We start from the raw sequence: 24,029 nt of genomic DNA on the forward strand, positions 1-24,029 counted from the left end.
ACCACAGTTAAATAAAAACAGTGATTCGTAGGTAAGACTGTTACCTCACAATGGATCATCTGGGATGTTTCTTTAATGGTAGGTTCTTGTATGAATCCTGGTTCCCAACAAAACCAAATTCTTCTAGCAGGGTCAGCATTATAATTGTTCAAAGAAGACCAAAAGGGGCAGCAGATACCTCTGATACTGTCATATTTGTTAGCTCTAACTTTTGTCTTAAGTAACCCCATCATACATAACTTATTCTCAAGTCTAACTTTATTAATTTCCCTTGCTTTTGCTATATCATTGATTCCTCTAACATTCCATATTCCTAATTTTGACATTGATAAATAAAGAAATAAATAAAAATAAAAATAAAAAGTTTTATTTCCCTCCTATCCTCTTGTAAAAGAGAGATTACTTCCTTCAGGGGCCTTTTGCTTTACCTTTCCCCTTTCCCCTTGCTAAACTTTGTAAGAGTTGTTGCTCACTCTGTCTAACCTTTTGTATTGAAACTGATGCCTTTTCTGCTTGTTGTTTCTGTTGGTTTCTAGTAACATGGGCTAATACTGTAGGGACAGGTGGGACTTCATGCTTTTTTGCAATGTGGCCGGTCATTATTAAATACTTGCTTAGAAGCATTGTTGAATTCTTCTGCTAGAATTGTTTCCATGTCCTTGTATAGTGCAAGTTCCTCTACAAATGAATTCACCTGTTCTGTTGGATTTTCAAGAGCATCAAAGAAGCAAGAATTTGGTTCAATATAAGGGATCAATTCTGTAAATGTATTCAGTGCATTAGTGTCATGTTCCTCACTGATATCTACTTCTAGAACATTATCAGAAAGAATGGTAACATTTTCCTGAGTATCCCCCCCATCAAACACCGAGAATAGATTATTCACCACTACATTAATCTCAAGGTAGTAGTCCAAGTTTATGTTGCCATTTCTAAGAATCATGGCCCCATTACTATTTTCCCCATCCAGATAATCCACTGGTCCCTTAACATTATTTTCCTTCTCTTGTAGGATTGAGGCTCCCTCCTAGTTTCTCAAATAACTAGTTCATGCCACATCGGTTTGGGTGGTTATATTTCTTGGCACCCACACAGAGTTTACTCTATTTAGGCATTTGTTGGTGTTATGCCCAAATCTCTTGCATACTGTACAAGTGGGAGGAGTCCAAGGATACTCAACTCCTATAGTAGCAATTCTTTCTCCACCCAGCTTAAACCGTATAGATTTAGGCTACTTACAGTGGACATTTACTTCAATGCATACTCGTGCAAAGTTGAGTCTTTGCATATTCTTAGTTGATGCATCCCAACTCAAAGGTTCCCAATTCTGCTCACAATCATACTAATTCCTTTACATGTCCACAGCTTCTTAGGGACTGCAGAGAATTTAACCCATATAGGGATAGTATTAATGATGCTTCTTTGATATTCTAATTCTTGATACCATTGTTTGATCATGAAAATTTTGCCCGCCACAAAGAGTGGTCCCCCTTCAAGCACTCTCTTCCTATCTTCATCATTTGAGAACTTGAAGTAAAAAAGATCATCATCTGTTGAGATTTTATATGATGCTATTGTTTTCCATGTTTTCTCTAAAATCATTTTCACTAGAGGAAAGGGTAGTCTTTTATCAATAAAGAAACCTACCACATAATCGTACCAAAGTTCGCAACCCTCTTGAATTTTTGATTTTGGTACATCAACAATTCCTTCTTCTTCAAAAGTTTCTATCCATTCTAGTGTATCATCTACTGAATCAATACCTTGATTTGCAAAAAGGGAGCTCCAGTTCATAGGTGCCCCACCTCTAGAAGAGGATGAAGTCCCCTGATGATTTGCCATCGCAAGATTAAACTGTCTTCCTTGTCTTCCTGTGATCTGGGTTGAAAACTATACCGTAAAAAGCAAAAAAAAATGAGGGAAAGGAAGCGATAAGATGGTCTCACCAACTATTTTTATCTAAAAAGAGTAAGCAAAGGTGCACAGGATCAGTAAGTTGTTTAAGACTAAGTAAGTCCCATTCTCTCACTTAAGGTCCCCATAAAAACTCTAATTCTTAGTAAGGTGCACTGCATGCCAGTGTTGATCGAGCGTAGGGCGTCCATCGGGTGACGCATGTCTCGTATAGCAACCTCATCAAAGAAGTGTGGAGGGGATGGAGGAGGAGCAATCACGTGATCTTGCTCTACGGCTAATGGCTCTGTAGGGTCCCAGTGATTCATGACACAGGTCTCAAAAATTCTGAAGTTTTCAAACGGCCTCGTGGGAACTAAGGGAGTAGTAGACTGAAACCCAAATGAATCATAATTTGTGTAACAAGAACTGCAAGAGGGGCTGACCTGCTTATGCCATGAGTAATGATATCGTAGAGGAATTACATTATGAAGAAATTTTCCTTCTGCTCCTGTAGGATCCATAGCAGGTGAAGAAACGTCTTGTTAACGTTAGATGTATTGGAAGTGCCACTCACGTTGTGGGCCACCCATTGACTGCAAGCTGGTAGCGACGTAGAGAGTGCTGGTATGCTCATCTCGAGACTTTACTGTACTCCCCCTCGATTAGTGATAAGAGCCCAAAACTGTAGTTTTAACCCTGTAATAGTCATACTTTTAGACCAATTATGTGAGTAATAATTAAGAGTTAATACTGATTACGTGTTTTTATGCATTTCAGGCTTCAAAGTCCATTATGTGCAGAAATGTGCCACTTTAGCGAGATAAAGGAGCAAAGGCCGGTTGCTAAGGAGTTCTATGATTAAAAGCCAAGATTCAAGAAGACAAAGCCTTTCTAAAGCCCGGTCAAAAGCTGAAAAGTCGACGCGGGCAGACATAGCACACAAAGTCAGTAGAACTTCCGAAGGCCGTATCTTTGGACTCAGACCTCGGAATTGGGCCTACCTTATGTCAAAACGACCAGCTCAGAAAGAGCTTTCTAATGGTCTAAGCTTTGACCCAATCAGAGGAGTATAAGTGGACGAAAAGTCTGTTGAAGCCAAATCTAGTTGAAGAGCCCTTTCCGGACTGAAAGAATTGGGTTTTGGGCCTGATTCTCTAGCCCAAAACATGGCTCCAAGCCCATGCACGATTTTTGGATCTGAAAGTATAAAAACAAGAGCTTGACTCTTTGTTAATGGTAGATAGTTAGACCTAGATTAAGAATTGGATTAGTTAGCCTCCATTAATTAGTTTTAGAACTTAGTTTTAGAATTTCAATTAGTTAATTAATTAGTTTTTCATATCTTGTTTTAGATCTAGTTTCATGTTTAATTAATTACTTTAGAACAAAGTAGATTATTAATTTAGTATTTGAATCATTGTTTTATTATTCATTAGATTAATAAAATAGTGTTCTTAATCTAGTTTCATTTTCCATTTACTTATTTAGTTCAATTCTTAGATTCAATTACTTGTCATTATTAGTTTCAATTAATTCTTGCATGATTAGTTTCCAATTGAGTTTAAATAAGCAAAGTTCAAATCTTTATATCATGTCTTGTTCGAATTTGATTGGGAATGATAAGCGTGATGATTCTCGGCTAAACCTCCATTAGAGGGGGTTGAGAAGCCTTGATGAAAGCTTGATTCGTGTTAATGTTGAATAGTCGTAATTTCCTTTCCACTCTAGAAATGATTAGTTCACCATGAGAATGGGTGTAATCGTTCACATGCTAGTTACAAATTGGTAGAAATGTCATGTGTAATTAGGGGATTAGGAATAACCCAGTTGTTCTGCTTGCGAGCGATTCAATTCGGTTCTGACGATTAAATGGTTAGTGGATTAAGTTGAGCTAAGGTGGAATCAATCCCCTCTAACTCCTTATCATAGAATCGACGTAGTATTCCCATAGTTGTTTAAATAGTCGACTAGTTGCAACTTGTGGGTAGTTGCATCGTAGTCTAGTAAGTCATTTCATAAATCTCTCATTAGACTTTAGTTAAGATTATTTATACGTAGAGAACATTACTTTGTGAAAGAACTAGGAGTGGAACGAACTTCCTACTTCACTATATCTGTTCAATAGATTGAGAGTAGAGAAATCTTTGATAATTTAGACACGTAATTAAGATTTAGTTTACTTACGTTTTGAGTTTTATCGTTCATTTCGTAGGTAAACTATCATTTTTATTGTTTATCAAATGGCGCCGCTGCCATCTTAGTTTCACTTTTGCATTGTTTTCGTAGTATAAGTACTCTTCTTACAGTCCCATTTCACCCACCCACCCTTGTTCGATTCTAACTGTGGTTGTCTTTTTCAGCATTAAACATCCTCGAAAAAAAAAAAAAAAAGTGCCGGAGAGCACCTGCCTTCAGGAGCGAGCGACCTGCGCTAAAAGTCTTGGAAGTTGAGCATGAACCCATGCGCTAAACCGAACCGACCAGCCAAACAACACTGTAACTTGAACTTACGGGCGAGCGCTTTCTTTCAAAAAGTGGCCAGCATACCCTAAAATTTGAATTTTGCGGATTTCCAAAGGTTTGATTCGAACCCGATTTTGCAAGTTTTTCAATGTTCTAACTTGTTATATACACCTGAACACGCGTAAACAAGGCGTTATTCATAAGCAAAGCAAGGGCCTTGTCGGGTATTCCTTTCTTCCACACCTCGCGTCTCCCTGTTAGAGGTTTATACTAGTATATCAGGATTGTTTGGAGTGTTGACGTGTTTAGCTAAGTTTGGTCTTAACCTTGTATGAGATTAAGGTCTGGTCGAACAAAAACACCTAACATAATTACACGGCAACATCAACAAGCATGCCTATCTAGTATACCACTCACTACACCTCTAGCTACTATTTCACACACACCACCTGACACAATGCCCGACGAAGGAGAGACTCCTCTCTCTGACTTTCTACAAAGCCTTAAGCGATAGCCCCAAATCTTGCATCGTTCTAGCAGACCCAGAGGGGGATTTCCGAATCCCCCCAAATATTTTTAATTTGTTACCCATTTTTCATGGTTTAGACCATGAAAAACCTTATCAGCACACGCGTAGGGATTGAACAAGTCATAACAACATTCCACCATCCCTACGGTTGGTGCGGAACAAATTAAACGAGGGTATTCCCTTTCACCTTAGCCGATAAAGGCGGCGTCTTGGTTAACTTAACCAAAGCCTAATTACAATGGACTTCGTGGGCTAAACTTGTTCAAATTTATGGAACATTTTTACCCCCCCCTAATACGGATGAGATGCTTTCCAAGATTCATTTCTTTTCGACAAAATCCTCATGAATCATTTTCGTGAGGCTTGGAATCGTTTCACCGATCTCCTTATAGAGTGTCCACATCATAACTTATCGAAAGACATGTTAGTTCGTGCCTTTTTCAAAGGACTTCTACACCACCATAAAGAAGTCCTTGACATAATGAATGGGGGTAGTTTCTTAAGTAAAGGAGCCTCCGAGAGGCTTATAAATTTTAGAGGATCAAACTAAAGCGAAATAACAACCGGGGTAGTGATGATATCCATCGCTCGCTAGTTCTTCTAATACTGATTAAGGCACGGTATGTTTGAAATTAAACACGATCCCGAGCTTAAAACTCTAATCGAATCACTTACTAAAAAGGTAGAGGCCATTTTGTTCAACAAAAGCATATCCCGTCATGAATGTAAATTCAAATCCATGTAGTTTTCTGGTTGGAGTCCCGAGCATCCCGACTCCCATCGTCATCTATAGCTTTATGAGCAGGCTTGTTCCATTAATAGTGAACCTAACCCTTGGAGAAATAACCAACACGCCACACCTCCGGTACAATAATCAATATGTTAGGCCAACGGTTATAACCAAGCTCCACCACGACAAGGACAGGGTCAGGGTAATTATAATAATTATAACAACCAAGTGCAACCTCGACAAGGTCAAGCACAAGGTCAAGGTAGTTATAATAATTATAATGCTAATAGAGGTATCGTTCCGGTAAATAATAACTATCAAAATCCGCCCATAAATAATTTACGCGAGATAGTTCCAGTCACACCACCCGTGACTACTACACCCACACAACCGGATCGTCTTGACACCTTCATACAAGTGAGCCAAAAACTTTTCCAAACCATGGCTCAATCTAACCAACAGCTTCTACAATCCGTTAATAATTTAAGCCAACAGTTGGCCCAAGATAAAGCCCAACCCAAAGGTGTGTTTCCACATCCACGCAATACCTAACCCTAAAACAACAAACCACGACGCTTTTTGAGGTAACCGATAATACTAGTAATGAATATGAAAATGTAGGTGAGCTAAATGCCATCACCACTCTCCGTTAAGAGTGGTTGATAACAAAGTAACTATGCCTATAGTTACCCCACCATAAGTCCCCTACACCTGCTATTTTACTAGATACCAAATAGAAACTGAAGAGCCTACCATTGTAGGCGCGTGCGATTCAACACAACCAAAGAAACAGAAAACCAAGGTTAAACATCTAGGTGATACATATGCTAAATATAGAGAGAAACCACCGTTTCCACAAAAATTAGTCATGTTAACTAAGGATACAAATTATGAGGAGATTAGGGACATTTTCAAAAATCTAACTATAAACCTTCCCTTCCTCGAAGCTATTAAAAAGCTACCACACCATGCTAAGTTTCTTAAGGAGTTGTGTACTACTAGGGGTAAGACCAATATACCAAAAGACGCCTTTTTAACAGAACAATTCTCAACACTATCTGAACATAATGGAATTGTTAAGTACAAGGACCACAATTAGATCCTATCTTTGTCTGATGCACCTTAGGAGATTCCTATCGACGACCGCATTATTAGACACGGGGGCTAGTGTTAACTTACTCCGTTTTATTTGTATAGACAAATAGGTCTAGACGAGATGCAACCCACTAAAATGGCGTTGCAATTAGGCTGATCGGTCTATTAAGTATCCTAAGGGTGTGGTTGAAAATGTCTTTGGTAAAGTTCGGGATTTCTACTATCCGACCGATTTTGTCATCCTCGATCTGAAGTCGCTAACGACTCTGTCCGATCATCTTAGAGCGTCCCTTCCTCGGCAACGCCAATGCGCTCATCATTAATTTCGCGATGGTTCGATGTCCATGTCTTTTGGCCATCTTGCTATTGAAGTACATGTTTTAAAACAAAGACACATTTACCCGATTAGTCATGGATGGAGAGGTTAGCATGATCGAGAGCTTAAACCGAGATTATTTCAACAACACGTTCCCTGATAATCATATGCCCAAATTTCTTTCCTTTGGAAGTTCAGACTCCAACATTTTTATCCCTACACTAGTCGATACACATATTACGGATGAGGACGAGATAGATGACTTTCTCAAAGATATAAAGGACTACCATAGTAATGTGGATATGACCAATCTAGATGAGAAATTCGATGAGTTTCTTAGAGCAGGTGATGATTCACCCTATCAAGAACTATTTTGTACAACATCCACCTCGACTCCCCTCCTTCCACCCTTTCAAAGGAATCTCGAGTTTGCACTCGATCCTTTTGTTTCTCCCGTGCTTCATAATTTTTTAAATCCACCTAGTAAACAAATACTTCAGAAGGACAAACCATTTGACACCTTCATTTTCAGACTTGAGACAATCCATACCTACACCATAAATGAGTTTTGTGCTAAACCCACATCCTCATTGTTTACATGCTTTCCTTCTACAACTTATCCATATCCACCATATCTTCCACAACCATTCACTTTTCCACACTTATTCACTAGGACACCCTCTCGTTCAAAAATGAAAAAGAAGGTGCATGCTAGGTTACGTTATAGGGTTATCCGACTTCGCTTTCATTTCACTAGGTTGCGTCATAGGAAATCTTGGTGCTTGATTGTGTTTGGATATGTTTTCTGTGATATTTATTTATGAAATGATCCACAACTATTTCGGTTGTTGATATATGATAAACTGCATGTTCATACATATGTTTAGATAAAGTCTCGAGTATCTGACTATAAATGACTCAATTTTTGTGTTTGATGCATTCCTTTCATTTCCAGATATTGGTGAGTGCACCATTAAGGTAACCGGGCCCTCCCTATGGAGTATGTGGCTGTAAGTACCGGATCCTAAGTCCACGTTTAACATAATTCACATTTTCCACTCTTGCATGTTTTCTCGGATTTTTGAGTCATGTTTCTTTATGGGGTGAATTATGTCCTTATTGCTTATTGTTTTTCCTTATAAAAGTAAAAAAAAATATTAAATAATAAACATAGTAATCTAGGAAGTCTCGGGAATCTGACTTTAAAATACCCACTTTTAAAAAACAAATTTTCTAAACTCTGTTGTAAAAATTTGTTTGGGGGTGTTAGTGTTCCGTCCTAGAATGTTTTATGTCCCATTAGAGTTGCTTAGGTCGTTTAATTGTATTTCGATTCGGGTTGACATAATCTATGAATTTAGAGTTCATTCGTTCGCATAACGTACGTCATGCACGCACTTCAAGGCATTTTCACTATCTTATATGTCATCCACGGTCGGAATAGAGTGTTTTATGGATCATTGGATTGAAAATTCTCTCCTGATCATTCCCATATCTCATTCGCAAAAATTGGACCGGTAACGAAGCGGCAATATTAGTTTGAAGTCGCGCTAAAAATCGACAAAATTCGAAAAATTCGAATTGGGCTTGGGCCCAACCCCCGCGCACCTGCACCCCTTACCTTCACACCAACAGTCGCGTTCTTCACTTCTCCAAACCACCATTAACGACCACAAAGCTTCAAACCCTAACATAAAAAAAAAAAAAAAAAAAAAACAATACACCCACGCCAAACATCCAAACCCACTCCAAATCTTCTCAAAACCGTACCACCACCACCTCCACCAATTTAAATCATCAAAAACCACTGAAAAAAAAAAAAAAAAGCTGCAAGCTGCGTACCACACCACCACCACCATTGTTGTTCCAGTGAGGTTGTTCCTCATTGCTTCCTACACCTTCTACAAACCCCAAATCAGTTCAAACTCCAATGGCCCAACAACGTCGAATTTTGCCGGAGCAAGCATTTACTAGCGACCACTTCGCGTCGTTTTACGGTGACGAAATGATTAGTAGAGATTGGAATAGCTTGTGGTACTCGACTGACGCCTTTTACCACGAAGAGTTAGTCCGACAGTTTTACAACACGAGGGAGTTGGAGGGGAGTAGAATTTTTGTTACTGTGGCAAAGAGGTGGAAGGAAGTAACTGCTGGGTTGTTGGCTGAGATTCTAGGCATTCCGCCTAGAATCCATTTGGATGCCACGTTACAGGAGTCCCAATATAATGGGGTAGAGCCGTTTATGAACGCGACAGTTACAGAAGGGAACTACAATACAAGCTCGCATTGTGTTCGCCAGGCATCCCTCAGAACCAACCAGCTGGCTACAGCTCAGTGGATTGGTCGGAACATCCTAGGGAAGGATAAGGTCAGCGACATCGATCTCAACTGCCTCCACATTCTATGGATACTCCAGGAGCAGAAGTACAAGTTCTGTATCTTGGAGTTTTTGCTTAACATGATTAGGGGAGTAGGGAAGTCTATTGCACCTCTCCCTATTTTGATAACCAAGATCATCTTTGAAGTTGAGGCGACTCAGGCGTCGATAGGATTTACCTCACCCTACACGAAATCCTCGTGTATTTATAAGGATTGTGTCCAACGAGTTTGGAGGTTGCCCGAGGATAGGGTAGAGGGCGAGGAGGATGGTGGAAATGAGAATGACTTCGGAGGGCGAGGAGGACTTGACATGTTTTGATCTTGATGCCTTGGAGAGGTGTTGGTCGGATCGCGAACGCGTGGCTGTGATTCATCGTGGCATCGTTCACTCAATACTATCTGCGAAGACCTCCGGACTCGACGGGCTACTATCCACCATAACCGAGATCCGTACCCAATGAGAGGATGGCGGTGGGAATAGATGAGGGCTGAGCTAGAAGCTTCGGCACCGGTTCGAGCGATATGCTTGCATGCTTTCCACCTCAAGGGGATTCTCCTTCCGAGGATACATCATCGAGGCCGGCGTCATCGCCGAAAAGGCGAATGGTGCCGGCCATCGGAGCTTCGGGAACCATCTCTGGAAGGTGCCCTCCGCTACCAGTACCGAAGTGTTTAGGGATAGTATAGCTTGATGATTTTTATTTGTAGTTTTATTATTGTTAGTTATTTTAATGTAAGTTTTAATTCCGTAATTTGAATTTTGTAGTGAAAGGGCATTTAATGCCAATTTTAATATAATGCGGTTATTTTCATTGTGCGTGATTGTTTAATATTGATCCCACCTTCCCAAATTGTATAGGGGTGGTATTATCTATTCCAGCATGATTTTTATATGACCCTCGTTTATAGAAGTTATTTCGAGTCAGGGTGAGAATATTGCCGATTAGGCATATCTATGAATAAATATCATGGTAGGATGAAATCTCGATAAAATAGGTAGGTTCTATCCTAAATTCAACCTAAAAGATACTAGGGTTGTTTTAGAATCAAGAATATGAGTTGTTTCCGTTTTTGGGTTTGGAAATTTTAGTATTTCCAAAAACTGTCGTAAAAACTTTTTGGCAACTTCCCGATCCGTTTTAGCAACTTTAAACCTATATAAACTTCATTCATTCTACACTCACAACCCACACTACACCTAACTTCCATCACTCACCTTTCACTCCCACGTTTCGTCTCATTTTTCAACCATCGGCACCTCGGGCGCTTTTCTACTCATTTTTCTTTTTTCTGAAATTTTGCCGCAGGCGCTTTCAGCGCCAAGGTGAAACCGACGCGCCCAAACACTGGAACTTCAAAATCATCGAGGCGCGCTGCGCTACGACCTCAAATAAACACAAAAATTTCTAGTTTTCTGCGGGTTGTTCCCGGATCATTTGCAGCTATTCCAGAGCATCGTTTTGAGATGACATGTCCTACAATAATACCGGAATAGTCTTTCGAAGATTTGTTCCAAAGCACTACTTATGGTACTTGGTTTCGCGAGGCGATCACATACGTAGGCTGGGAACCGCTTATGGTAAGACCTGCTGAACTTTATTCTCCAACACTAGCATCTTATTTTTACAATAACTGCATTTTCTTTGAGAGACCAGATAGAGAACAAGTGTTCTCCATCAACATTGATGATGAACCAATGGAAATTACCAGGTTCTTGCTAGCATTTGTTCTTGGACTTGCTATGCCCGCTGAAATACAAGACCCATGGTGCTATTGGGTAGATAATATGCATGTCTACACTTATGAGTTTTTGCATGAGTCGTATGGGGCAGGCATTTTTCGTATCGAGGACCAAGGGGAATATAACGCCGCCTTTGGTAGCCTCATCCCATGAATATAGGAATTGTTATGTTTTGGATCATGCTAAACATTTTAGGGGAATGGCATTTTTCTTACGTGAATGATGCCACTTGTAGCGTCTTCCTTGCTTTAGCCACGGGGCGTATGTGCCCGCGACCTTCCCGAACCTTGATGTCTAGTTTAGCTCGAGCCCATAGCATGAGGCATAAGTACATTCTTATGCCTGTTCTAATTTCCCGTATTATGCTATGTTTCTTTCCTGTTTTTTATACACGTTTCATGGATTGGATTACGGTTACCTTTATGCGACCCACCAATAGTATTATTCGATCTTTCCGTGCAATGACTTGGCAAGGGTGGAGGATACAACCTCATCAGGTTGCACCCTACACCCCGTCAGACCAAGTGGCGCTTAATAGGTTAGCAATAATAGATGATAAATGGCGGGAAGCCTAGCAAATTATCATGGCATGGCAGGACGCGAAGGAACCTCACTTATTTATAGAAGAAGAGGATGATGAGGATGATGAATAAAGCGGGAGATAAGGTAAGTTTTCATTCTAGTTAGTGTCTGCTTATGTCCCAAGCAATTTGATTCTTGTTAACCCCATAATGGGAGGAACTCTTATAGAGTTGCGTCTGTTTTTATATTAGTATGTTTTAACCTTGTTTTGCAGATATTCCAGAATTTCACGCATTTTCATGGTATTTTTCTACCCTCTTTATTTAAATGCTTTGAGGACAAAGCATGCTTCTTGTTTGGGGGGGGGGGGAATAGAAACACGTGTAATTAAGGCATCTGTTAGGATATAAATATGTATAATATGCATTTGTTTTCTAGTTAATATTTCAAAAATTCAAAAATATAAATAAATAAGTTCATGCTATACACTTAGGAATATTGGTATTGTTTTCCTTCTCTATGCTCTTAATAATCTAGAAGTCTCACATAGCTTTTGCATTAGAATAATTTTTAGAAACTTAGGTTAATATGTAGGTAATAATCTTTGCATCTATCTATAAATATATTACATAAGTATCTATGATTGTTAGCAGTAAGTTTCTGAAATCTAGGCTAGAGTACTTATTCTACAAATCCTGTGAGAATATAGCCTAAAGCCTTATATGAGCGAAACATTTGAGAAATGACATAAGGGATAAGTAAAATCCGGATAGAGAAATCACACGTCCACTTGCTTGATCACTATGCCATATCCTAAGCGAGAATTTAGGCCATCTTTGGATCGATATAGCTAGAAATTCAAACCTATGAATTATTTTCCGCTAGTAAGCCCCTCGAGCCTTTCTTTAGCCTTTCATAAACCACAAATCCTTTACCACAAAAAAAAAAAAAAAAAAAAACCTACCCAATTTAGATAAGTCTGAGAATAGAATGAGGAAGAAAGAAGAAGAGAAAAACCTATGTAAACAAAAGTTAGTTAATTGCTTCAGAAAATAAAGAAAAGAAGTTTCCATCCAAAGAAAAGAAAAATAGAAATAGAAATAAAATAAAAACTCCAAAAAAATAGAATAAAAGGAGTCAAAAGCCAAAGAAAAAGAAAAAAAAATATATGTCTAAGGATGGAAACAAAGTGTAGAAGCAAAAGTAAATAACAAGGTTTTCTCTAGTTACATAATATGAAGACTCTATTATCTCAGACTTGTCCTTTTTGAATATCAATTTCCTTCCATCTTAAACCATCTCCTAATCCCCACAACACCTAATAAAGACATCTAGCTCAATTAGGAATAGGTTAGTGTGATAGTAAGTGGCAGATGTGTTTGATCGACTCCGGCTTCCTTGTTGTCATTGAGATTGTAATGTAAAGTGTGCCCACTGCACACTGGAGTAGCGAAACTTGAGTGGAAAAATCAGAGTGTTGTATCTTGACTATTATTGTGAGAACCTACTTAAGGATGCTATTCCGAGTTTTAGAAACGAACCTGCTAGGCATTTCATAGTATTACTCATTGTAATATATGTTTATTGTAGATGATTGATTATTATGCATATATTAGCTTAGGTTTCGACTTGATTACTCTATATGCATTACTAGTGAGAGGTATAGTTAATTTAGAGCATGAATAAGGAAACAATAGTTTTATTTCTTAGTCATTGTAGTATAGATGAAGTTTGTGAGTACCTTCACTGGAAAACTCTCACGAGGCTATAACTCGTCCACTAGGGAATTCCTAGTGGTTTAAGGCCTTATTGCATATGGTCAATGCAATCGCGACTCAAATAAAACGAGTAGTTAGAACTCCATTTTTGGTCACTTATTCTAATTTCTCATATTTGCTTGAGGACAAGCAAAATGCTGTTTGGGGGTGGTTTGATAAGAGCCCAAAAATGTAGTTTTAACCCTGTAACAGTCATACTTTTAGACCAATTATGTGAGTAATAATTAAGAGTTAATACTGATTACGTGTTTTTATGCATTTCAGGCTTCAAAGTCCATTATGTGCAGAAATGTGCCACTTTAGCGAGATAAAGGAGCAAATATCGGTTTCTAAGGAGTTCTGTGATTAAAGGGTAAGATTCAAGAAAACAAAGCCTTTCTAAAGCCCAGTCAAAAGCTGAAAAGTCGACGCGGGCAGACACAGCACACAAAGTCAGCAGAACTTTCGAAGGCCGTATCTTTAGACTCAGACCTCGGAATTGGGCCTACCTTATGTCAAAACGACCAGCTCGGAAAGAGCTTTCCAATGGTATAAGCCTAGACCCAATCAGAGGAGCAAAAGTGGACGAAAAGTCTGTTGAAGCCAAATCCAGTTGAAGAGCCCTTTTCGGACTGAAAGAATTGGGTTTTGGGCCTGATTCTCTGGCCCAAAACATGGCTCCAAGCCCATGCACGATTTTTGGATCTGAAAGTATAAAAACAAGAGCTTGACTCTTTGTTAATGGTAGATAGTTAGACCTAGATTAAGAATTGGATTAGTTAGCCTCCATTAATTAGTTTTAGAACTTAGTTTTAGAATTTCAATTAGTTAATTAATTAGTTTTTCATATCTTGTTTTAGATCTAGTTTCATGTTTAATTAATTACTTTAGATCAAAGTAGATTATTAATTTAGTATTTGAATCATTGTTTTATTATTCATTAGATTAATAAAATAGTGTTCTTGGTAATCTAGTTTCATTTTCCATTTACTTATTTAGTTCAATTCTTAGATTCAATTACTTGTCATTATTAGTTTCAATTAATTCTTGCATGATTAGTTTCCAATTGAGTTTAAATAAGCAAAGTTCAAATCTTTATATCATGTCTTGTTCGAATTTGATTGGGAATGATAGCGTGATGATTCTCGGCTAAACCTCCATTAGAGGGGGTTGAGAAGCCTTGATGAAAGCTTGATTCGTGTTAATGTTGAATAGTCGTAATTTCCTTTCCACTCTAGAAATGATTAGTTCACCATGAGAATGGGTTGATCGTTCACATGCTAGTTACGAATTGGTAGAAATGCCATGTGTAATTAGGGATTAGGAATAACCCAGTTGTTACGTGAAGCGATTCAATTCGGATTCTGACGATTAAATGGTTAGTGGATTAAGTTGAGCTAAGGTGGAATCAATCCCCCTCTAACTCCTTATCATATAATCGACGTAGTATTCCCATAGTTGTTTAAATAGTCGACTAGTTGCATTTTGTGGGTAGTTGCATCGTAGTCTAGTAAGTCATTTCGTAAATCTCTCATTAGACTTTAGTTAAGATTATTTATACGTAGAGAACATTACTTTGTGAAAGAACTAGGAGTGGAACGAACTTCCTACTCCACTATATCTGTTCAATAGATTGAGAGTAGAGAAATCTTTGATAATTTAGACATGTAATTAAGATTTAGTTTACTTACGTTTTGAGTTTTATCATTCATTTCGTAGGTAAACTATCATTTTTATCGTTTATCAATTAGCGTGTCGAGCATCAAGTTACGCGTCCTCGGGTACTTTGACTGTTGCAGTGTCGGAATATAAGACAGCATTGGAATGCCAGTGATTTCCGATATCAATTCCAGAGTGAGCTCACACTGCTGCCCATCAACCAAAATCCAAAATTCCTCTCCCCGAAAACCTCTATTGTTATAAAATTTAAGCACCAAATCTTTGGAGTAATACTCCTCATGTTGGTGCAATAGATATTCCCAGCCTCTATTCTCAATCTCCTCATCGAAAAATGGGTGGAACATACTACCATTAAAAAGGTTGTGAAAATTCCTCTCGACTGTGATTCACCTGTAGTGGCCATAGAGAGGTTTTTTTAACTGGCTTGGGATGGATTTGAGATAAGAAGGAGAATTGGTACTTGTTGTAGGAACATAATTCGATTTGGGCTTGGAACACTGCGTGCGCGAGTTGAGTATGGCTTAGGATGGTCGCGTGCGCGAGTTGATGGTGATGGAAACCAGATCCGTTTTTTGTGGAAGGAGAAAGAGGAAGGAATGACATGTGGGAGAGGTTCGCGTGGGTTAAAAGGGTCATGGCACGTGACTTGGGTCGGGTTTAAATTTTTGGCCCAAGCCCAAAACAAACTCAGAAATGCCCATCATGTCCTAGATTCCTCAAAACGCTTAAAACACAGATTCCCGATTCGTTTCAACTCTAAATTTGACAAATGATCAGTATGAAAAATGACATCCAATGGTATATGGCATGCTCAAATTCAAACCTTTTTTTGAAAAAGGTGGAGGAAGAACTATACAAAATGTGATGGGATTGAGTCCCGTGGAATTAGGACTCACCTTTTTTTTTATGAACTGTACGAGGGAAGATTAACGTGTTACCATCACTGGTACGACTATTGAACTCTTTTTCAATTGAGATGATCCTAGGCAACTTTCATGTCGGCTCATAAGTGAACCCAATCCAGCCAGACTGTGGCTTCACATTTATGTTTTTGGGGTTTACTACTCAGGACAATACCATCCTGGTCTTGCGAGGAGCGCGGTGGACTAAATTACCTTTATTACATATGGATATAGCCTCAAACCGCCCCAGCAGGTTGGTCTGGGTGAAATCCATTGCTTGTGTCCCTAGTAGGTAACATATGATGGCAAACACGATATGATGGCAAACACGAAATCTTTTTGTGCACAGCAATAGCGCAAAGGTGAATTGTAATAGACACGAGTATATACATGTTAAGTCTTTTAAAGTCAGATCCTCAAGACTATTCCTATCCTGTGGGAGCAATGACTCGATGGCAAAGTTTATCCTGCTCAGCTGGTGTGAACCTTGTACGAGCGAACATATCCTAGCGGTTGAAGACCAGGGCAGAAAGGTGTTTGACAACGCATACACCACCCCATCCTCCGCGCACGTCATTTACGAGCAAAATAACTACGACCATTACCTATCCGCAATGGGTGAGACTTCACCAAATGATTAGCTGAATTTCGAGAGGAAGAGAGTAGAAAAGGGAAGAGAAAGAAGAGGGAGAAATTTTGGGTGCCCATCGTGTACCAGAAACAACGTTTGCTCGATTATCAAAAGACATATTTATACTCAGTTCTGAAATAGAGTTGTTGTAGACTATGGTTCTAGTGTTTGCAACCACACACTCCAAGAGATATGAGAGAAGAAAAGAAAAGAGGGCCCGGCTACCAAAATGGTGTACTCCCTTTTAAAACACAAGGGATGAAGTACACCAAGCAAATCTATTAGTCTCTATAGACTGGATCTTGTAGAAGAGTCTTTTCGATATCTGGAGAGTGTAACTCGTGGTAATGTTTGAGGGGTTGACCATTTACTTGAAATTCGCTATTATCATTTAAAATTTTGAAAGAGATTACCCCATAAAGGGTGACAGCGAAGAAAATGAAAGGACCAGACCATCGTGTTTTCAATTTTCTTGGAAAAATGTGTAATCTTGAGTTGTAAAGCAAAACTTTTTGACCAATTTTGAAATCCTTCCATAAATTAAATGCGTTAGTCGTGCACTCTTTTCATGTTGGCTTTATAGGATTTCGAGAGATCATATACATCACTCCGAATTTCCTCAAGCTCATTCATTTGCAATTTTAACTTCTCGCCTGCTGCATTGGTATTATAATTAAGGCTTTTGATGGACCATAGAGCTCGATGCTCAAGTTCAACCGGCAGATGACAAAGTTTTCCAAAAATGAGGTGGTAAGGAGATATCCCTATAGGTGTCATAAAGGTCGTTCTATAAGCCTATAAAACATCTGATAATCAGAGAGACTAGTCTTTCCTAGATTAATTAATTAACTATTTTCTCCATAATGGACTTTATCTCTCTATTAGATACTTCCACTTGGTCACTGGTCTAAGGATGATACAGAGTTGCCACCTTGTGGGTAACTCCATATTTCTTTACTAACGACTCAAAAATTTTATTACAAAAATCTTTTCCCCCATCGCTGATGATAGCTCTGGAGACACCAAAATGAGAGAAAATATTTTCTTTTACAAAAAATACGACAGTCTTATGGTCATTAGCCCGACATGCTATTGCCTCAATCCATTTTGACACGTAGTCAACAGCTACCATAATGTAGAGAAAGCCATGAGAATTTTGAAAGGGACCCATCAAAATTGATGCCCTAAACATAAAAAAATTCCAAAATTAGAATTGGATTTAAGGGCATCATATTGTATTGTGTAATGTAACCCAGCTACTGGTAGCAAATGCATGTTTTGCAATGCTCATGTGCATCTCTAAAAAGTGTGGGCCAATAAAAACCACATTGTAAAACCTTGGCCACAGTTTTCTTGTCACTAAAATGACCACCACAAGATTGTTCATGGCAGAAGGATAATACGTCATTATGTTCCCAGTTGGGAATGCAATATCGTATGAGCTGGTCTGAACAATATTTGAAAAGGTAGGGCTCATCCCAGAAATAATATTTCATAGTGGAGAAGAACTTTTTATAGTCAGAACGAGACCAAGAGGAAGTCAGGAAGGGACTTCCTCGGTGACAAGGTAGTTCACTATATCAACGTACCAGGGAAAGGAAAATACTGAGTACAAGTGCTCATCAAGGAAGGAATCATAGATAGGGTCGGAGTCACTATCAACATCACTGACGAGCCTTGATAAATGGTCGGCAACAACATTCTTGCAACCTTTTTTTATCTCTAATTTCAAGAGTAAACTCTTGTAAGAGAAGGATCCACTGGATCAATCTCTGTTTCGCATCCTTTTTTGCAAGTAGGTACTGAAGTGCTGCATGGTCAGTGTAGACGATGGTCGAAGAACCAACTAGGTATTGATGAAACTTATCCAAGGCATAAACAACAGCTATGAACTCCTTCTCAGTGGTGGTATCGTTATGTTGAGTTTCATTAAGAGTTTACTAGCGTAGTAAATGACAATGGGTTTGTCGTCTCGATGTTGACCTAGGACAGCTCCAATAGCATAGTCGCTAGCGTCACACATAAGTTCAAATGGTTTAGACCAATTAGGTGGTTAAATGATAGGAGTTGTAATCAGGGCAATTTCCAAAGTCTCAAAAGCTTGTTTTCAATTGAAATTAAAATTGAATATGGCATCTTTAATTAGGAGATTAGAATCTGATGTGGCCTAAGAAGGCACGGATGTCTCAAACCGTTCGTGGTATAGGAAGAGATGCAATCTTATCAATCTTTGATTTTTATTAACCTCTATTCCATCTTTTGAAACAATATGTCCCAGACCGATTCCTTTGGTAACCATGAAATGACATTTTCCCCAGTTAAGGACTAGATTTTTCTCTTCATAATGCGCAAAGACCTGAGAAAGATTTGAGAGACATTTATCAAATTAGTTACCATATATGGAGAAATCATCCATAAAAACTTCCATAAAACGTTCAACCATATCACTGAAGATGTGAAGCATACAGCGTTGGAAACTACTAGGGGCATTACAAAGGCCGAAATGCATTCGTTTATATGCAAAGGTGTCAAAGTGACAAGTGAAAGTTGTTTTTTCTTGATCAGCTAGATCGATGACAATCTGAAAATAGCCTGAATATCTATCAAGAAAAGTAATATGCATGACCTGCTAAACGTTCAAGCATCTGGTCAACGAAGGAAAGAGGGAAGTGATCTTTACATGTCACCGCATTAAGTTTGCGATAGTCAATGCAAATTCTCCATTTCACTGGGATGCGAGTGGAGATGTATTCATCATTTTCATTTCGCACAACTATAATGCCAGACTTCTTGGGGGCAACGTGGACTAGACTGGCCCAAACACTATCAAAGATAAGGTATATTATACCAGCATCAAGCAACCTTAAAACTTCCTCCTGCACCACATCCTTCATGGCGGGGTTCAGACGACATTGCGGTTCACACAATGTCTCTGCTCTTTCTTCAAGATGTATGTGATGGGTGCACACACTAGGGTCAATACCCTTGATGTCATCAAAATACCATCCAAGCGTAGAACGGTGTTCTTGAATGACATAAATTAAACGACTTTCTTGATCAGCAATAAATTTTGATAAAATGATAATTGGGTGACTGCCATCTAGATCAAGATGTACGTACTTTAAACCCAAAGGAAGAGGCTTTAAATCAAGAGTGGGAGGAGTGGGGATCAATGATTCCTGAGGAAAGTCGTCTTCAACAGAAAAGACAGATTGATGTTCGTCAAAATCACTAGACATCATGGTAGTAGGGTCAATTAGTGGTACTGATTCTAATAACACATTGACATCCTAACTATATGAGTCAACATCAAATTCGAAAACACCAAAAGAAAGAAATTGGTGCACTTCGTCATTAGGAAAAGAGTTTGTTAAATACTCTTGCACGAAACTATCAACCATGCTAATATCACCATCAATGTTAGCATTTGGAATTTGTTTCATTAACTTGAAAACATTTAACTCGATAGAAAGATTTCCGAAGGACATGGTCATGGAACCATCCCAACAGTTTATGAGGGCATTTGCAGTTACAAGGAAAGAACGCCCTAAGATGATAGGAATGGTGTCACAGGCAAATTCTATATCCAGAATAACAAAATTGATGGGATATTACGAGAACATTTTCCACAATGCCTTTGGGATACTTGATAGAGCGATTGGCTAACTGCATAATCATGTTGGTAGGTTTGAGTGCATGCAAACCTAGCTGTTTGAACAAGTAATATGGAAGTAAGTTCACACTTGCAAGAAACGGTGTCTTTGGTCGAAATTTGGCATACGGATCAGCTTGCTCATTTCCCAGTGTCGTAGATGGTGACTTGGTTGGAATTGGCACTTCAAGCGTAGGTTCAACATCAGAAGCAAGTACATTGGGAGTTTCAGTTGCAGTTAATTGGGTGAACATCTGTCATACGTATTTGATTGTCTATAGTTTTGCTAGATCAAAGAGTAGTGATTGCATTCACCTCACCATGGTTTGGATTACTTGTACCTAGTGCATTATTCATTTCAAAGGCAGTGTTTGCGGTTTGGAACTGCTTGTCCAGGAAACATGCCTTTATGACTCTTATCATACCCTAAAAGTTGAAGAGATTGTTGGATAGATGTTAGGATTTGAGATTGTTGATTCATGTAAGCCAGTAAAGTCTCATTCATCTTATCAGCAGAAAGTTGCATATGTGGTGCAACAGGCACTAGTTCAAGGTTATTGTTGATGAGCTGAGGATGATAGCCGTAATTTTGATTGATTGGAACAAGGCTGCGGTTGTTTTTGGTAGTTAGGATTTGAATTGCTTGGAAACTAATTTTGACCTTGGTGGTATTTCTGATTATTCCCTTGACGGTATGGAGTATAGTTGGTTGATGGTTGAACATGCGGATTGGTGAAACCTGGAGGAGCCATCTGTTGTGTATTTAGTCGCCAAGTGAAGTTCGGATGTTGTCTCCAAGGTGTATTAGGGATGTTGAAAGCCCAAGCTTCTTCAGATGGTTGTGAAGTGGAATCATATAGCAAGGGAGAATAAGCATCAGGATGGTCAGGACTTAGGCAAAGAAGACATAGGGAAGTGCTAACGTTCATGACCTGTTTTGGTTTTTGATCATTCACTTAAACTGCGAGAGCATCTATCTTCTTAGTCAGGGATTAGATCAGGGTTTTAACTCTGGATTGGGTTTGACCTCAAACATAGATGTAGCTTTGGGAACATTGTCCTTAGATGATCTGGAAGAATCAATGTTACCCCAATGGGTACCTCTCGCTACTTGTTTTTCAAGAAAAGTGTATGTCTCAGTAGCTCCTTTGTCCATGAAACAACCGTCGTTCATGATATCAAGCGCTTCTTTTTTATGATCAGAAAGACCGTTAAAGAATGAACGAACGAGGACAGTGGTGTCAAGTTGATGATGGGGACATTCTAAAAGAAGATCAGTAAATCAACTTTATGCTTCCATAAAAGATTCATGAGGATGTTGGCGAAAGAATTGGATCGTCTGAAGCATTTCAGTAGTTTTCTTCTGAGTGTAAAATTTGATAATGAATGACTGCACGAGTTTAGCCCATGTGTCAAGAGATTGTAGCGTTTGACCTGCTAACCAAATTGAAGCTTTATCAGCTAAGGTGAAAGGAAACAACCTTAGCAAGACTTGTTCATTGGAGACAGATGGATGTTGGAATGTGGTGGCTACTTGCTAAATCCTACGAAGGTGATTGTACAACTTCTCATGGCCTAAACCATAATAAACAGGTAACAATTCAAAAACGTTGGGCAGGATTCGAAAATCACCCTCAATGTCCTCAAGTTTGATGCAGGACGAAGGTCCTTCCTGTAAGGTAAGTATAGAAGTCTGAAAAGGGCTTCTAAGTGGGAGGAGTTTCGCCTGTCATAACTAATGGAGTTAATGGCGACAGAGGATTTTGATGATGTATATTAACGGATGAAAAACTTTGGTGAGGTGATAACTTACGCAATGACCTATCATATTTTCTCCTATGATAAGTATGTTCAAATTCCTTACTATGACCAGAGTTTAATCTCATGCAAGCACACAATTTTAATCTGAGGCACACAAGGAACAAAAATTTTACATGTATTTGAATGTATTTTATCATTGACGTAAGCATTAGAAATAAACAACATAGGCCTGAGCTGCTGCTAAAGATAGTAGTGAAGCGAGGAATACGTGTGCATATACCAACAGTCAGGTCACAAGAGAGATACAAGAGAGGTTTTCCGTGCAAACACGTTCCTTAATTAAAGAACCTCAATCTTTCAAGTTTCCTAGACACCGTTGGAATATATTTTTGATTTTTAAATTTTAAATTTTGAATTTTTTTTAGTAAGATATTTATTTACAATTTATGCAGACAATAAAGGCACAAAACATGCAAATATTATTTTAATTAATTAATAATTTTTTACGTTTTTTTATTTTTTTTTATTATTGCGGCACGAAATATATAGGCAAGAAAAACACAAAGCATGTAATATATCTTACAATGTAGGTAATGACAAAAACAGGTATCATGCATACATGTTATAGGCAACTACACACTAATCATGCTATTTACAAGTTCCTAACATGCATAACAACTGAAGAACTAATCATGCGATACAAAAATATCCGCTAAACATGCGATGTATTACATACGTAATAAGATACTATACTAAACCATGCATGTATTGCATAAAAACTTGATTTCGTCAATACTCAGTGAGATTGCGAATGTCATATAGAGAGAAACTTCACCCCGAATGGCTTAAAAACAACTTACCCAACTCGGATTTTAACCCTCGTTGGAATGTTCTCCTCTTTCTTGACAAAATCAAATTATTAAACATAACATTCCACTCATATCTATATATAAATATTAACAAGCAAATCTGAATCACTCAAACGTATATATATATACTAACATGCGTACACATATATATATATATATATATATATACTAACATGCGTACACACATTATTCATACATATATCTATCATAACATGCAAATAATAGTCCATATCATGTTATTTTATACATACGAGATATAACACAGGTTAATCATGCAAATATTGAATGAAAAATTTAGAACATGTGAGCGTCCCGCAACTCCACCAAAGAAACGAAATTCACGCGAACGTTTCGGAATCCTAATCATACTGGAAGAATCCAATACAGATGCAAGGTACAAAGAACAGTACTGAAGTGTCACAGAACAGGAGGTTTTGACACTGAAAATTGAACTGGGAAAGGCACAAAATAGTAGCGCGCGCGACAGAAATGTAGCGCGCCCGACTCTTGTCTATCGCGTTGGCGACTAATTCACTCGCGCCCGTGACCCCCTGAAGACTACAACACCGCAGTTTTTCACAGTGTGCTTAGATGTGTCTGTAGGTTCTATTTCAGGTCTGGATCAGAGGTACCTGTATGCACAAAAAAATCACAGTACGATCGTAAGTAGCGAAATGTGAAGAAAATTGAACGCAAACCAAACGGAAAATGAAAAATGAAATAGATGAAAGGGTAGGAGAGGGGGGTTCCCCTTGGAGCTATTCTAGCTTATATGAGAGGTTCCTTGTGGCTTAAGGCTGGCAGCGGTGCCATTTGATCTTCGCTCTTTTGTACGTATACAATTTTTGTAGAGATAGAGAGAAAGAAGGGTGGAGAGTTAAGTCTATTCATGTTAAACAAGTTCCATTGTTAAGAAGACTGCATCATGCCATCTCTAACCTGTTTTGGGTTCATAGGCAAACCCAAAAATTATTAGAGCATCGATCCCTAACAATATGTACCTATCTCTAAGCCTATCTTGCTAACATGAGAAATTGAACTGATATTTCATCTCTGAATACCATTTCAATTCCTGGTTCTATTCTACACCAGTCGCTCAAATTTCA

This window comes from Coptis chinensis, chromosome 3 (assembly GCF_015680905.1).
Source record: "Coptis chinensis isolate HL-2020 chromosome 3, ASM1568090v1, whole genome shotgun sequence".
Classification (NCBI taxonomy): domain Eukaryota; kingdom Viridiplantae; phylum Streptophyta; class Magnoliopsida; order Ranunculales; family Ranunculaceae; genus Coptis; species Coptis chinensis.